The 16,724-nt window shown below is 51.1% G+C and overlaps 1 protein-coding gene across 7 annotated transcripts in view; it reads right to left on the bottom strand.

Annotated features, from left to right (window-relative positions):
• The window catches only part of COL22A1 (collagen type XXII alpha 1 chain), a 254,177-nt gene extending 244,397 nt beyond the window's left edge, over positions 1-9,780 (bottom strand). For all 7 annotated transcript variants that reach the window (XR_003793573.1, XR_003793575.1, XM_029222987.1 and 4 more), the window contains exon 1: positions 9,721-9,780. The gene's annotated coding sequence lies outside the window, so the exon portion shown is untranslated. The remainder of the gene's footprint in view (positions 1-9,720) is intronic.
• Between the last annotated feature and the right edge of the window lie 6,944 nt (positions 9,781-16,724).

Here is a 16,724-nt window from a genome sequence, read left to right as displayed (position 1 = left end):
ACACTCCTCATTTTTGAATCATATGTGAGTTCCACAAAGGTGGAGACTAATGAGCTTTACATGGAGTTGGGAGCGAAGGGCCGTATAACTTGGGCCCGTGTGGATCCCAGAAATGGAGACCCTGTCCGTGTGGTCCCCTCTGAGTCCCCGCACACCAGTGAGAGTCTCCTGCCTGGTCCCACTGTTGCCTACGCCTTCCAAGACTCCCTTCTCCAGGCAGAAGAATCCGTATCTTGTTTTGGTGAGAAGGTCTCTCCTACCCTTGGCCAATGTGGTTCATGTGAGGGGACCCCATGGCCCGGCGAGTGGGGTGGTGGGTGGTAGGAGACCAGACCAGGCCAACTTGGACTCTACATCCCTACTAGATACTGGAATTTGACAAGGGACAAGCATATAATCCAAGCTGGGCCAATTAGGGCCATCCCTGGGAACTCTGCTGGAGTTTTGGGGAAGACAGGTGCGTTTCTGGGGAGCTGCTAAGTTTGGAGATGTGGAAGGCCGTTTGTCATGACATGGGAGGATCCTGATGGAGAAGAAGGCCACCCACTGAGGGGAACGAGACAAGCTTTGTCACTCGAGCACTTTAGCTCAGTGTTGCCCAAAGTCCAGAAAGCACCCAGAGCTTTTGTGTTGGGGATAAATATTTCCCCAGCCCCATTTTCTAAACCTAAGCCAATCTGAGCTGGGATACTTTCATGTGCAAACCACAGGCAGGCCTTGTACTTTACAAGGCCCAGCCGATACAGCCCCATCTCTGGAGCTCACCCAGCCTCTCCCACGTGGCCCCTGGTTCCTTACTCTCCTTCCTTGTTCTATATCTTGTCTCCTCTTCCTCTCCTTTCTTCTTTGATTGACAACTCAGCTTAGACTGGCTTTCCCAGGATCACCCTGCCCACCCTCCCTTTCCAAGGGCTGACTTCCAAAATCCATCCAGATACCCCACCCCTGCACCCTTCCTGGGCCAAGGGGGCAGTGGCACAGACAGGGGGGCCCCCTCCCTTTAGACAGCCCCACCACCAGCACCAGAAAACGCTCATTGCCCTGCATTGTTCTGAGTCTACGCAGACGTCTGACAGCTGTCATAACCCCATTCATATTTCTTTCATTTTCAGTATTGAATTCTTCCTGATTTTGTTCTTCTTTCTTTTCTCCCCTCTCCCCGACCCCAAATAGACTGTCTCAGTTCATTTCACAAGAGACGGTCTCAGATTACAGGGTCCTGAGGACACAGAAAGATATTTCTGTTTAACATATTTTGAGTAGCGTCTGGTCCGATGAAGCAATGCGTATAAATAGTGCCAGAGCACCCACACTGACTTGGGAGGTGCCGACCCAGAAAGGCTCCCCTTTTTCTGGGGGAGGGTAATCAGAGCCATAAGCAGCGCCTCCCCCGTGAGATTTGAGACAGGACAGTAGGCGGAGCGCCGTGGGCCAGATGGGCAGTAGTTCGGTTCCTGTCTTCAGCACCGTGTGATCTCAGCTACTGTCTCTGAGCCTCAGCGCCTCGTCTGTAACAAGTGGATTCACCCAGCCTCACCAGCGGGTTGCAAGGATTAGGGTCCCTACCACAGAGGCTGGTTGCCTAGTCAATGGCAGCCATAAAAAGATTTAAAACTTTAAAAAGGTACAAGCACTCAATTAAAGGAAGTTATTGCTACCAGAGAATCCTTTTCGGCATTTATTTCATACTGACAGTACTTTCTGGACCACCACATAACCCAGTTCAGAGGCCTCTCTATCTGAGAGAGGTCCCCCCATCACCCCATGCCTGAATCCCCTCTCGGCCCCTCTCATGCCTTCATTTAGGTCTCGGGGTCCCCAGTAACCAGGTGCTGGCAACTTTGCAAGGTGCTAAGTGTACCTCAGAATTCTACACTGTTGGAGCAGGAAGGAGCTTGAGAGATGTTAACCGTCTTCAGATCAGAGCAGTTTCACACAGGCAACCCCCTCGGCGACTGGACCATTTGGACCCCCTACCTTAAGAGACCCTGTAGTCTCAAACCCAAGCTCCCCGCTCAGCCCTGAGGGCACGCACCTCCCAGAGCCCCTGAAGACACTTTCCCTTTTGAGGGTAAGACTCTGACATCTGTACCAGATTGTCAACCCCGTGTGTTATACTCTGTGAGTTTGCAAAGGACCTTGCTCACCCTGGGCACAGATGTCATCAGAGGAGACAGGTCTGTTCACATCATTTCCCAGCTGAAAGCCTTCTCCTCAGGCCTTTTTCAGTCTGGTACCAATCTCCTTTTCCACGTTCATGGTCTCCACCTACTCCTCATGGACCTAATTCTCCAAACTCAGCGACTTCCCTCTCTTTCTGCAACACCCCAGCATTTTCTTTTCTTAAATCCTAGCCATTGCCTCTGTTGTTACATCTGAGATGACGTCTTTTCCTTGCCAGGCAGACTCCTACTCATCCTTCAAAACCCAGCGTATGTGCCTTCTCCCCTGTGAAGGCTTCTCTGATTCCCCACTATCTTCTTCAGGCTCCCACAGACCCCCGGTTTTTCCCACCGCACAAGTGATATTAAAACCGACCTACTTATCCGTCTGTCTTCTCCACGGAGCTCCTCAGACTTAGGGGCTATATCTCTGGTCTCTCTTCCTCAGCACCTGGAACAGTGATAGGCACAGAGCAGGCGCTCCTCGTATCAGCATAACAATAGGTGAGTGTCTCAACTAACTTAACTCTGTATTTAACTTAGAGAATAAAAGGGCGTTCTCTTTTATTTTTTCTAAAAAAACATTAAAAAAAATAATCTTGAAACTTCTACTTCCTGAGAACAGAGGAAGCATGTGGATTATGAGCACAGGAGTTACTGTCTCTGCCTAGTCACGAAGGGTTTCTTTTCTTCTAAGAAATCTCCTCAGATCCTACCAGGACCCCGACACTCTGCAGGCAGTAGCAGGCGGGGAGGTCAGGGATGCGTGGGGAGGGACCAGGAACGGAGGCCCTGCAGGATGAGTTTTCTTCCCAGGAGTTGATTCACAAATGTGTCCAGCACAGTGGGACAAGAGAGATTCATGAGCCACCTCGACCCGGGGCTCCGGCTCCCTGCCTTCCGGGAATTTCTCCCATCAAGGGGGGCCCCTGTGGGAGGGACCTCTGTGGTTTGCTGTGTCTAAAGTCGGGTTATCTAAACCCCATCTGAGCATTTATTGGTAGGAGAATTCCACAGGAGGAACAGAAGAAAAGCCTCTTGAAAGGTTCTGTCTGAGGAAAGAATCACTGCAACCCCATCCTCTTTCCTTTTCACCTGAAGAACCACCCAGACACAGCTGATCAACACTTGCTAACGCCCTCATGCCTTTATCCAGCCGGGGACTTGCTGTCTCACTCACTGCTTCGTGAATCCGCTCCCTTGCCTGCCCCTCCAGGCAGCCGCGCACCCACGCCCTCCCTCCCTGACTCAGCACCCACCCACTCACCTACACAGATGCTCACTCACGCGCAGGCACGGCACCCTCCCCGCTCCCACCCAGGTCTACGCTGGGGGCTGTATGAATCATACATAAAGTGATTACTAACTACCTGTAGGATTGTTGCAAAAGTTACCTGGGGGAGTGTGTAAGCACGCAGGGCCAATGTCTGCATTCCAGTAAGTGTTGCTGCACGGCGAGCGGTTGGCTGGGGAGTCCTCCACAGCACAGAGCACCTGAACCCTCACCTGAACACCGTGAGCAGCTTGGCCTCTGGGCTGCGGGGTGTCTGCCCCTTGATTCCCTAATCACACACCTGACCCGCGGCAGGCATTCAGAGCGTGTTAAATGGATGACCGGACACACCCCTGGGGGAACTGACCAACCAAAGAGACAAGGGATTATAGGTATCTGTGTACAGCCAGAGCATCATTTGAGGGATAGGGCGATCAGGTGGATCGAGGTACTTTCTTTTCCAGCGCGGGAACAGGCTGGTGTGGCTGACAGGGAATCCTGGGGCCTGTACGACCTTTGAAAGGTCCTAGAAAACTGACCTACCAGGCATTAAGGATGTCAGATCAACTCACTGACCAGAGGTTCCCAGGCCCTGAACTGACCCGTATCATGTTTTCTCTGGTGATTCCTGGACTCGAGCACAGAGATGCTCTAAAAGGCACTGAACCACACAGCTAGCCAAAGAAGGGCCAAATTCAGACCCGAGCCAGACTTATACACACCAACACGGCCCCGTCCGTGAATCCAGGCCCCCTGAGCTCAGTGGGGCCCCCAACAATGCTCAAGGTCCAGAGCTGCCTGGTCATCACTCAGAAGCCCCCTGAGTGGGGAAGGAGAAGCATCCATCACGCGTGTCTGGATGTGGAATGCTGTACCAGACCTCGTAAATACCAGTACCGCTTTTCCAATTTTGATACTTCATTGTTTTATTGTGATTTAAACCAAGTTGTAATTTCGTTAATCCAATACTACGTGCCACGCACTTGACTATCACCATTTTGAAATTACTTCCTTCCACAAAGATTTCTTGAGTTCCTACTGTGTCCAGCATCGTACAGACACTGGTAGTTCAGAGATAAGAAACATAAAACCCATGAACTGCAGGAACTCATTGCCTAGTGGCAGAAACAGACCAGCCCACGGTGGGTTATAGCAGTCGATGATGTGGAGCTGTCACAGCACGGGGTGCTGGGGGCGAAGCACACCAGGCAATCCAAGACGCAAGGAGAGCCCAGGCTGACTTGCCCACAGCAACTCAGGAGCAAGGGAAAAAGCTGGGATGCCATTAGGTGTTTCTTCAGAGGCCTGGAAACATCCCATCCAGGGTCCCATCCCTCCCATCAGCTTTGCTAAAGGCGAATGGGGACCATGGCACCACTGCCCAGTGGCCTCACAGCAAGCGTTAGACCAGGCAAAACATACCCGAATTCAACCTTTCAATTATAAACAGAGTACATCCTATGAGCCAGACACTGCACTAGGTAAACATGTTTTAGTATTCATTGTTATTGTCCCCCAATTGTTCAAATGCTGGATTTTGATTGATGCGTACGTTTGGATATAAAATTCTGAAAGGGCATTTGCCAGAATGTTACTATTGGGTAAGCTGGGGGGATGAGAACACAGGGCTGTTGCCAACATTGTTGCCCTTGTAAAAATACGCTTTCATTACTTTTATAATTTAAAACATTCTAATGAGAAATATTTTTAAAAAAGAACAAAGATTGTCTAAATGGTGTATTTGCCTCTTTGGATAAATTCTATACCTTTACCTTATACACTAAGGCCATGTGGAATTTTGGTTCAGGGTATGAGTTTTGCACTAAGACATGGGTTTGAATCCCAGTTCTGCTGCTTACTAATTGTGGGACTGAATGTCCATAAGCCTCAGTCTATCTATCTGTACAAGGGGTAGCAGCATAGCCAATTCACAGGAGTAAGTGATGTCAGAATGCACAGTATACAGCCTGACACCCTCTGGCATCCAATCTCAGGCTCAGGGTCACATTATTTTTGTTTCTTCAGATGTCAAAAAATGTCATGGGAAAGGCGATTTCAATTATTCTAAGCACCTCCAAAAACATGAATTAAGGGCTGGCAGACAGAGGTGGCAGTGAGAGAGCTTTCGTCTTAACGAGGTATCTAATGATGTACCGGACTCCCTTGGGAGGTGGTGATTCCTCTGTCCTTGGACAGAAGTAGGTGGGCAAATGCTGGGAGACATGATTCAGTCACTGGATAAGGAGATTGGGCAAGGTGGCCGTGAGCGTCATCTTATAGCCTTCAGATGCAAGCGCCTATAAAGGGAATCCCCCAGCCACTGGGCTGCCGGGTAGTCAAGGCCAGCTCCAACTGGCTCAGATCTGCCAGGATGCAGTTAAAGGAAAGGTTTCTCCTTCGAGAGAGTTCCAACCAAAGGACGGTGTAAACTATTTTTTTTTCTCAAAATTGTATTATGAACCAAACTTTAAAAAATGAAAATGATATTCTCATCTCTACCAGAACGTAGACAGAATTAGCTAGAAGTAGTGAGCATCCAGTAACTGGGAGGGTACAAGAAAAGGCAAGTGGGCAGCAGCAGGGAACTTAACCATCAGATGGGGTTTGCCCCTCGAGGGTTCTGACAATGTCCACGACCACGGCGGGCTGGTGGCTCCGTGCATTCCCTGGGTCTCGGCCAAGACTTCCCTTTGTCTGGGCCACGATGTTACTCGGCTTTCGGCCTCTCATGAATACTCAGTCCCAAGCCTCCTGAGAGCCATTAAAATGGCCATGACCTTTGTCCCAGAAACCCTATTCCTTGGGAATAGTCTGCCAGACCACATCGAAAAGGGGCCAAAGTCACGTGCAGAAAGATGCTAGCTGCAGCGGCCAGCGAGAACGGTGAGCATGTCATGGCTCATCCACTTGAAGGGATTCTAAGAAGCAATAAAAAATGGTGCTTACTAAAACCACAGAGAAAGTGACCGATTTTGCTAAATAATAAAGATGAGGAGTGGTACATGTCACAAGATCCATTCATTCAACTCTGCATTCAGGTGGTCATTTACTCATTGCAAAGCAAAAGGCGGAGAGGTCAGTGTGGCCGCCTGGCCTCGGTCCGGTCTTCTCAGACACCAGCCCCAGCTCCAACACACACACACACACACACACACACACACACACACACACACACACACAGAGGCATGCATGCATGCACCCACAATGCCGAGTCCTGGGTGGGAAGACCAAAGGGCCAACCTCTCTATGCCCAGGTGCCTCTCGGTAGACCTGTGTTTGAGACCCACCTCTGTCTCTAACTACAAAGCAGGCGAGTCACTCACATGCTCCTGGACTCTGTTCCCTCATCTGTAAAATGGGGGAATTATACTTTTCCCATCTTGCCATATCCCTCTTCCTTGATTTTTTTTGGTTATTTTCTTTTTATTCACGAAAATATTCTTCTTATTTTAATTTTATTTAATAAAAATTATTAAAAATTAAAGTTATTTTTGTCAGGCAACCTGCCATGTCTTCAATTCTTGAGTAGGAGGTTTGGCTAAATAGCCTCAGGGACAATTCCCACCCTAAAAATATCCCCATGGGCCTTTCTCATTCTGGTTCTCCCCGGCTGGCCTGCATTAGTAATGATGGCTCCTCCTGTCGATGTGAGGAGGGCTTCGATTTCCCAGACGTAGCTTTGAATCCTGACTCTTGTATTCTCTCTACCTGCCCTCAGGTAAGTCATTCAAACTCTCTCCTTCCGTTTCCTTGTTCACAAAACCGAGATATGAATGATCCACACAGAGTTCCCAGTCCTGACCCAAGTGACCACACAGCCTGTGTTGGCCTCTATCAGTAGAAGCGAAGGGGGCAGGAGGGAACCAGCAGAATTCTAGGGCCGGAAAGGAAGCACTTCGGAAGGGGACAATCTCAAGCTGGGAAAAGACCCTAAATGTTCACCTGACCATCAAAGTTCAGATTAGCCCCTCACCAGCACTGCGAAATGGCCATCCAACCTCAGTTTAAATCCCTCCGGCGCTTGGGGCCAACCCCCCAGTGAGCAGATCCAGGGGGGGTGGATCTGCCCCAATCTTCCTACTGGACTGGAATCCAGTGTCCAATGAAACTTCGCCCACTGGTCCTCCTTCCACCCTCTGGGGACCAAGAGAACAGATCAGTCACCTCTTCTCCACTGCATCCCTCCAGGTTCCCGTGGCCACACATTTTCTTTTCTCCACACCAGAGCATCTTTCTTACAGTCACACTGACCTTTCCTTGTGAGCCACGCGTCTGTTCCCAGGACATCCTGCTTTCTCTCCTCTGAAAGTGCCTCCACTTATCTGTAACCCTCTTAGAATGGAATCAGACCGAGAGAGATAACCTGAATCATCCAGTCCAGAGCCAGCAAACCCCCTGCAGGTCACACAGACAACCGTGCATGACCAGAGGGCACGTGCCTGGCTGAAGTGGGCGGCTCCTCAGAAGGCCTCCCGGGGACACATCTTCCCATTTTTCAAGAGAAGCCAGAGATTAAGATGCGTACATGACATCTCCTGAACGTGTTATATTGGCAAGTAATTAAAACAAATGTAAAATAACCTGAGAAGCATTACAACTGTCTGTGGGCTGGACCAGCCTGTGGGCCACTCCCTTAACCGTTTTGTTAATATGAAAAAAACTTTTGAGAATCTGATGAAACTTTGAAGAAGCCCCATAAAAAGACAGTTACAAACAAATTTCTTTTCCCATTTGAAAGGCCCCATGGATCCCCCGGAGGCACTCCTGGATCCCCAGGAAAGGAAACCCTCATCTCTTCCAGCCTCTTGCCAGTCCTGGGAGGCCCAACAAACACAATTTGGTGACAATTTCCCAAAGTCACGCAGCTGGCCCCTGCGTAGCAGCGTGACAAGGAGATCTAGGATGGGGGGGGGCGGGTGTTTCCTCCCCACAACGACTGATGCCATCCCCTCCCCAGATCTGTGAAGCAGAAGCAAAGTTAAGATGCACCGCATGCCAGCGAGGTCCCAGGCACTCACAGAGCTCTTCCTGCGTCATTTCATCATCTCCACTTGGCAGGTGAGGAAACTGGAGCTCACTGGGTGCAGTGCCCCCAGCTCAGGGCAGCCAGAGAAAGCGACTGAGTTAGGAGCAGAAGGCCAGACGAGCAGCAAGGCTCCTGCCCTTCACCTGCATCTACGCCAGCTGGCCAGCACACCTCACTTGGCCTGCCTCTAGCAACGCACAAGCCCTGGAGCTTAGAACTTTCCCGGAACAACACATGAACTAAACGAGAAAGGGCCTGAAGATGCAGCCCATCACCAGGGGGCTCTCCCAGCTCAAGTCTGGCCTCCTAGGATTTTGCCAGGTGTACATCCTCAATGAGACACAGACAGACTGGGGCCTGAATGACCTGTGCAGAGATAGGAGAGCCATACAGGGTTCTGGAAGATGACAAGTAATGAAGTTCTGGGGAGGGAGACGGGGCTTGGAGCGTCAGGACAAGGCCGGTTGGGCTGCCTCCTTCAGGACATGCCTGATAAGCGTGTCCCCTGTCTGTCATCTCTGAGTCTGGACTTGAGTGGGGAGAGGGAAGGGCACGTTTTCCAATAACGTGACTAATTCCAGTTACACTCTATAACCTGGTACAAGAAACTCAGGTCTGTTACAGAGGATGGATTTGCAGAAAAAGAACAAAAACACCTTCCTGGGCCAGAGGAAGTTGGGAGAGGCGAAACACACTGCTCAGATAGGAAAGAGATTTAAATTTAGACCAACATGCAAAGTTCCTGGACAATAAATACAAAACCAGAGGGAAGCTATTCTTCCCCCACTTCACTTCCTTTGTGATTTTTTTTTGTTTGTCCTGTTTTTTGTTTTTTTCGATCTTTCTGGCTCTTACTCCAAATTTCTTACTGGAAAGTCGAAAGAAGCTGGGGTATCTCAACAGCTCTAAAAGCAGCAATCGGAAACAAGCCGGGCATCTGACACGCGGCCCTCAGCCCTGTGCTCCCGCCTCCTGGGGCTGCTCAACTATGATCAAACAGGTGCCTTCTCACCGACTTTGCTCCTTGCTACTAGAAAGCTCAGGCAAAGCACAGACCCACCTCGCAGGACCGGGGTCACTGCCTGAAGAGCTCCGTGTGTTCTGGCTGCAGAAGGAAACAGATCCTACTTAGGAGAAGGCACTGTCCCCAGGGCGCACGCCCCCAGGACTCTCCCCTCCTGGTCATGGGGAGATGGGGGGGAAGCCTGAAGCCCCGTGACCTCCTGCAGCCCCCAGCAGAGAAGAGAAGCCGGCCTTACCTGGTGGGGCAAGAAGCTCAGAGGGATGCCAGCTAGGGTCCCAGTCCAGGCGGATCCACAGGAAGCAGTGTCTGGAGAAGACGCCAGCCCCAGGCAGCCCCCTCCTGAGGGTCACCTGCCAGCGACCCCACCCACCCTTCCCCCAAATCTAGCAAACTGACTCGCTAGATAAGACTTGTAATAGGTCTGGGGGGGCCCCCGCAGGCCAGGGGTCCGGAGAGAGAGCTAGTTTTCAAACCGATAACTAAATAAATACAGTAAAAAGGTAAGGCTTGGCACTCAGAGAATAAAATAGGAAGTGTGTGAGAAACAGAAAAATAGGGAAAGGGGGGACACCTCTCTGGGGAGAAATGCAGCAGCAGCGGCAGCCAACCCAGCTGCTGCGCAAGAACAAAGCTGCTCGGTCCCCCCAGGGGCGAAGGGGCCGGAGCGGTGGGATCCCCAGCCGGGAGCGCGGAGGGCGGAGCCCGGCGATGGGCGGGGCGAGGAGGGGCGGGGCGAGGGGCGGGGGGAGCGGAGAAGGAGACGCTTGGGCCCCCGGAGCGGGAGGGGCCGGAGGGGCGGGAGGCCTCCCGGAAGAAAGAGGAGGCAGCGAGGCTGCGTGCCTGCGGGGGACGGGGGCAGGGGCCTGGGGAGGGGTCAGGGGAGCAGGAGCGGCGTCGGGCTCCAGGCGGTGAAGAGGAAGCCCAGGGCAGGGCCGACGACGCTCCGTCCAGTTATAGCCCTCAGCAGATATTTTGGTCCCTCTTAACAGCCGGGTCTGAAATAGCCCCTCCCTGGGCAGCTGCCTGCAAGTTCGGAAAGTTTGGAGGGGCAAGGGGACGGAGGTTTGGGGCTTTGCTTTTGTCCCGCACAGGGAGTCCCACTCCTGTCCCAGCACCTACCTGTCTCTTCCTGCAGGTGGCCCCCTTTACTGGCTCTCAGGACATCCTGGGGGAGGGGTGGGTTGATGTCCTTACTTTGAGCTGAGGACTGTGAAAGTTCAGAGGGAGTCACTGTTACCTGCCAGGGCCCCTCGGCAGAGCAGGGATGGGGGCCCAGGTGGGTCTGATGAGAACGCTTTCCTTCCTAAAGGGCTTCCCAGACTCCAAAAGCAGAGAAGGAACAGGTGCTGGCCCTGGGGGCTCTTCTCCTTTTTCTTGCTGACTTCTGTTCCTAAAAATGGGCCAGGCATGGGTATTTTGAACTAGATGAGAACATGGCTTAATTTGTATGACCTCTCTCACCCCATTACACTCCCGATCAGGCTCCTAAACTCTGGGGCGTCTTTATTTGGCCGCCTGCTGGGCAGCAGGGATTTAATAAACAGACAGTATGGGGCTCATCTGTGACCCAGGGAATCCTCTGCCATTGGCCCGTTCCTTCCCCTTCTCCTAATTTCCCACTACCTCACGACAGTTCATTCTACGCATGGTTGCTGGGGGCACACTTGGTACCAGGCAGAGTGTCAGGTCCCAGCTAAATGGAACACAGGAGGCGTGCTGGGGAGGCCAGGCCCTGCTGTGGGATGGCAACGCGCTGAGACAGGTGCCCTGGTATCAGAGTCACAGGAAGGGTGGGGAGGCGGGGAAGAGAGTGATCGCACCTGCATGAGAAGGCTGCGGGGCACAGTCACTTAACGCATGGGCATCACGGGCCCAGTGAGTGCCCAGGCGCAGGTAGCGGGGTGAGCCCAGGAGGGGTTGCCTAGGCCCATCCTCACAGGGAGACAGACAGAAAACGGGGAAGCAGACCATCACGTTGACAGACGATGTTATCCTAAGTGCAAAGGACACAGAGAAGAGGGACGAGTCAGAGAATGAATGGGTGGGGGGGTAGACTCTAGATTCAGTACGAGGAGGCTGAGACTAGAGGTGGGCGCGTCCCCCGCCCCACCCTGTGTGAAGGAGGGACCAGGGCTAGCAGGGTGCCCAGAGCTCACGGGACATGGGGGACGTCCAGGCGGAGTGAAGGACTCAAGCGTGGAGTTGAGGACCCTTGCGGCCGGGGCCAGGCTGGAGAGGGGAGCAGCGCACAGGTGACTGACGGGCGCTGGGGAGGCCTGCAGAAGAGCGTGGACGCGAGCCGGATGATGGGGAGTCTCTGAAGTGCTTAGGGGGCAGGGGCATGGCCAGTGGGGGGCATTATAGAGCCCATGGGCAGGGGCAGGGAGATGAGCTGGGAAACCATTCAGTCTCAGAGAGCGAGAGCACGCTAGGCTCACTAGAACAGCAAGTGCCAAGCCCCGCAGTGAAAACGAGCTTTTGCACGTTGGAGGGGCAGCCCGGTGGGGTCCCCGGAATAGCCTCTCCCCTCTGGCGACCCTTGAGACCTAGTGAGGGAGGTCTGGCCCACGGGGACAGAATGCCCCCTCCACCACTGGGAATGTCTCTGGGTCCCTGCCCTGCAGCTGTCCTGCCGCCCAGCGGTCTCCCCCTGCTCCAGGCCCCAGGCCTCGCCATCACTGAATTTGTCCTCACCATCGACAGTGAACAGGGTTCAAGTCCTCCCCGCCACACCCTAACCCTCAATATCCCACCTTCCCTTCTGCTGCTGTCACTGTGAAACTGTGATAAAAACCTCCTTGGGTTGGAGAAGCCCCTGGAGACCAGAGGCCTCCCCCTGCAGCTCTCCCTTCTCGCCTGAGCACCCAAAAGACCAGAGAAGAGGCCAGAGCCTGGTCCACCTCAGCGGACCGCCTTCCAGCCCCTCCTCCAAACCAGGTCTGTTCACGAAAATGGATCCATGTTTTCACAAGGTCATGTCCTGCCTCCAAGAAGCGGATGCTAGGATTCGCTTTGTTCCTCCACCTCTGCAAAGAGAGGCCGCGAGGCTGGAGGAGTGAGCAGAGGGCTCTGGAAAGACAATTCCAGAAAGCGCTCTGTCTCACTTCCTTCCCCTTCTGGCCTCTTTCTCTGCCAGGATGACAAATTGTTCACATTTCTGAGATGTATTAAACTGAAATAAAAAATATGTGCATCATTATGCACACAAAAATATATGGCTATGCATTAGACAAAGAGTTAGAAAATGTCCGCCTGTGACTTAACTTCTTCTCATTTCTGCCACCCATTTTATCACGGTGATAATTAACGCCACAGGTAAACATACACAATAACTTTAAGGCCACTGCCAGCCACAATTCATATTTCTGTGTGGAAATATCATGGGATTGTCTGCTCAGGCTTTCCCAAAGCTGCAATCCAGGTGCTGCAGGCCACAATTCCTCCTGAAGTTTCTGGGTAGGAGTCAGCTGCCGAGCTCATTTGTTCCTTCCTTGCCGTGTAGCACAGAGATCCCTGTTTTCTTGCTCCCTGTCAGCACCAAGGGTGGCCCCCAGCATCCCTTTGGGAGGCTGGCGGTCTCCATCAGTAGCTCGCAAAGTAGCTCTTTGCTTCTTCCTGGTCCAGCCCAGCTGGAGCACGGCCCTCTCGTGTCTTTTTCTACCTTCTTTTGCCACCAGCCAGAGAAAGTCTCATGATTTCAGGAGCTCATGGGATTAGATGAGGCTCCCCCAGATAACCTCCCTTTATTCATGTCAATTGGCCCCATAACATAACACAATCACTGGAGTGATATCTCAACACATGCTGACATTCCAGGGGTCGGGGGGGGACATTTTCCTGGGAGTCATCGTTCTGACCTTCCACGCCCTTTTCTCAAAATTCTGCACTGACTGAAATTTGTAATTATTCATTTTCTTCCTCTTAAAAAAAAAACTTGTTTGTTTCCTGCATTTTTATTTGACTCCAATCTCTATGAGGACAGTAAATGTATCTTCTTGTTCACTGCTATGTCCCCAAGTCTAGCATGGTGCTTGGCATATAACAAGTATGACGATATTTGTGAAATGCATGAATGAGTGAAGGAATGAGTGAATGATGGTCTAAATGACTCGCACAGGGCCAGGTGGTAGGTCTTAAATCAGATTGACATGTTAGGATGCACAAGACTGAAAGGTTAAAAAAGATGAAAGTCATGGAAAAGTGACGGGGCCAAATTGGTGTAGTTGGAAGGGTGCCTGGGGGCAGTGGGGCATGTTTGGGATGGATTCTGGGCAGACTCTTGCCTCTACCCACCAGCCTCCAGGGGTATCCTTTGAAAATTAAATCCAATGTCTTTATCTCTGCTGCAAACCCTTCTGTGGGGCTTCCCTTTATGCTTAGAATCAATTCTGAAACCCCAGGCCACCATGGTCCTTCACACACTGCCCAGAACCCTGTTCTCCCCGCCTTCTACCTCTGGACCCTTACAACAGAGCTCCAGCCACAGTGGCCTCCCTGCCTTTCCTCCAAGCCGGAGCCCCTCTTCACGTTCAGGACTTTCTCGTGGCCGTCCCTCCCACAAGAGCCCTCCTCCATGGCCACATCCTCCTCCACGGAGGGCTCAGAGCAAAGGCCCCCTCCTCAGCGAGGCCTTCGCACCACCTCATCTATGTTTATTGCAGTATTGAGCATGATATCCAAGGTACAGAAACAACCTAAATGTCCACTGATGGATGGATGGATGGATAAAGACAGTGCGGTACTTACATACGATGGAATATCATTCAGCCTTGAAAGAGAAGGAAATCCTGCCATATGTGGCAACACGGATGGACCTTCTGCTCAGTGAAATAGGCAAGTTGCAGAAGGACCAACCACTGTATGATTCCACTGATCTGAGGTACCTGGAATAATCAGATACATAGAAGGTGGGCACACAATGGTGGCTGCCATGATCTGGGGGAGGAAGAAATGGGCAGTGCTGCTCAGTGGGTATAAAGTTTCACTGAAGCAAGATGAATCCGTTTTAGAGTCTCTATAACAATGTGCACAATATGCTACCAATATTGCACACTTAAACATGTGTTTAAGAGCGTAGATCTCGTGTTAAGTGTCCTGACCATAATAAAATTTAAAAAAAATCCAAGCCATCCCTGCATCTCTCTCTGCTCCCCACTTGGTTTTGTGATTCTCCAAGGCCCCTAGTGCTTTCTGACAGCGTATTTTATGTTTGTGAGTTTCCTCTTTGCCTCCCCAACCAGAAACAAGACCCAAGAGGGTAGGAAGTTCTGCTCAGGACAGCGACTGGCCTAGAGCAGGGAGGAGCTGATCGGTGAGTGGACTCAGCCATGAGCCTGATGTTTCCTCCTGAGACACTCTAACTTCTCCAGGAGAGAGAGCAAATAATAATAATAACTAAACAACAACGGCGTCAGTCACCATGGCCGTGGATTAGGTACCCGTGAGCTACATACACTTCCAGACACTTGTGTGTCACTTCTGAGCCCAGCTGGCAGGGTGACGGGCACAGCCTCCTCTCGCGAATACAGAAATGGAGGCTTGGTTGTTGAGAAACTTGCCAGAGTTGTTCACCTGACTTCAAATCTAGGTCTGTCTTCTTCTAGAAACTTGTGTTTTCTTCTACATATCCCAGCCTGAAACATGACTTTAAAAGTTTCTTTTTTAGCGTGAAAATGCTCCAATTTCTGAAAACTGGGTTGCAATTGTCTGCTGAAAAATCAAATGCTGGGTTCCTGGCAACTCAGAATCTCCTTCCTCCTGGGTCTTGCCCTGTGTCCCATTCAGGGTAATTCAGCCAAAGAGACTGTGTCACTAGCTAATGGTATGATCCTGCCAAAGCCACGTAACCAATTCCTGAGTCAGTTTCTTGCCCTGGGTGTGAACCCCAGGCCCCAGGCTTCCCTGTTTTAGAAGTTGGGTCAGTTACACCAACATCAATAATTCCTTCCCTCTGTGGAGTCCCCTCCTAAGATTCCTGAGCACCCTAGGGTGATGTGATGGCCCACATCCAGGGATCTTCCCTGTCTGTCCTCATCTTCTTGGTTGGCAGCCTCTCAAGCCGTATACTTCTATTTTCCAGGTGAGGGAAGCGCGGTTCAGAGGGTAACTTGTTCTGTCTCAGAGTGCCTAAAGGTTGAACCATTCCCTGATTGTGAAGTCAGTTAAATGACGTGCAGTGGATCAAAGACAACCAGAAGTAATATCATTAACATGGCAGCAATTATACTTCCAGGAATGTATTCCTCACCAGCAAAGATTTACTCCCAAGAATGTTCAGATCAGCGCTGTTTACAAAAGAATTGGCAATAGTCAAAATGTCCAACACTAGGGGATCGGATGAAACAAGTGAAAGAAAGTCATTCAAGTGGTGATATAGAGTTATGCTCATTACCATGTAGAGACACCCAGGCTGTACTGTTAAATGGGAAAAAAATAAAGCAGATTAGCAAAGCAGGGCTCCCTGCTTCTCTTTCCAAAAATCTTTATTGAAGAGATGATTTTGTAGCTTTCACAATACTTTCCGTTCATTCAAGTATGTTCTGTCAGGTACAGACCCAGACACATCCTATTTTGTAAAATGAGAACATACTCTTTACACATACCATTCTGTAGCTTGATTGTTTTCACCTAACACTGTGTCTTGGGCACCTGTCAATGTCAGTTCCTTTAGATCGACCTTATTCTGTTCATGGCCCCGTTGCTTTCCATCTTTTCTCTAATTCCACACACATTAGATGCCCATCACATGCCAGGAAGAGCTTCACTAAGCTTGATGGAAGGATAGTAATTTCCATCATGATTCTGCAATGGACAGATGGCTATTCCCACTTTTTTATTCACTTTTAGCATGCTGCGATAAACATCTTTGTATGCATATCTCATTCTGTTCTCTACCTGTTTGTGAATTAGGCAAGAAGGGTCCTAGAAGTGGCCCCAGGTGGTTAAGGATGTGTACAACTTATTTTCTGATAGGTATATTTTCCTTGGATATTTTAAATGTTAGAGCCCAATAAAGAAATATGCGGGCTTCCCTGGTGGCGCAGTGGTTGAGAGTCCGCCTGCCGATGCAGGAGACGCGGGTTCGTGCCCCGGTCCGGGAAGATTCCACATGCCGCGGTGCGGCTGGGCCCGTGAGCCATGGCCGCTGAGCCTGCGCGTCCGGAGCCTGTGCTCCGCAACGGGAGAGGCCACAACAGTTAGAGGCCCGCGTACCGCAAAAAAAAAAAAAAAAAAAAAAAA

Source organism: Monodon monoceros, unplaced genomic scaffold, assembly GCF_005190385.1.
Source record: "Monodon monoceros isolate NGI ecotype Baffin Bay Population unplaced genomic scaffold, NGI_Narwhal_1 Super_Scaffold_14, whole genome shotgun sequence".
Taxonomy (NCBI): domain Eukaryota; kingdom Metazoa; phylum Chordata; class Mammalia; order Artiodactyla; family Monodontidae; genus Monodon; species Monodon monoceros.
This window is presented reverse-complemented; position numbering and strand designations above follow the sequence as displayed.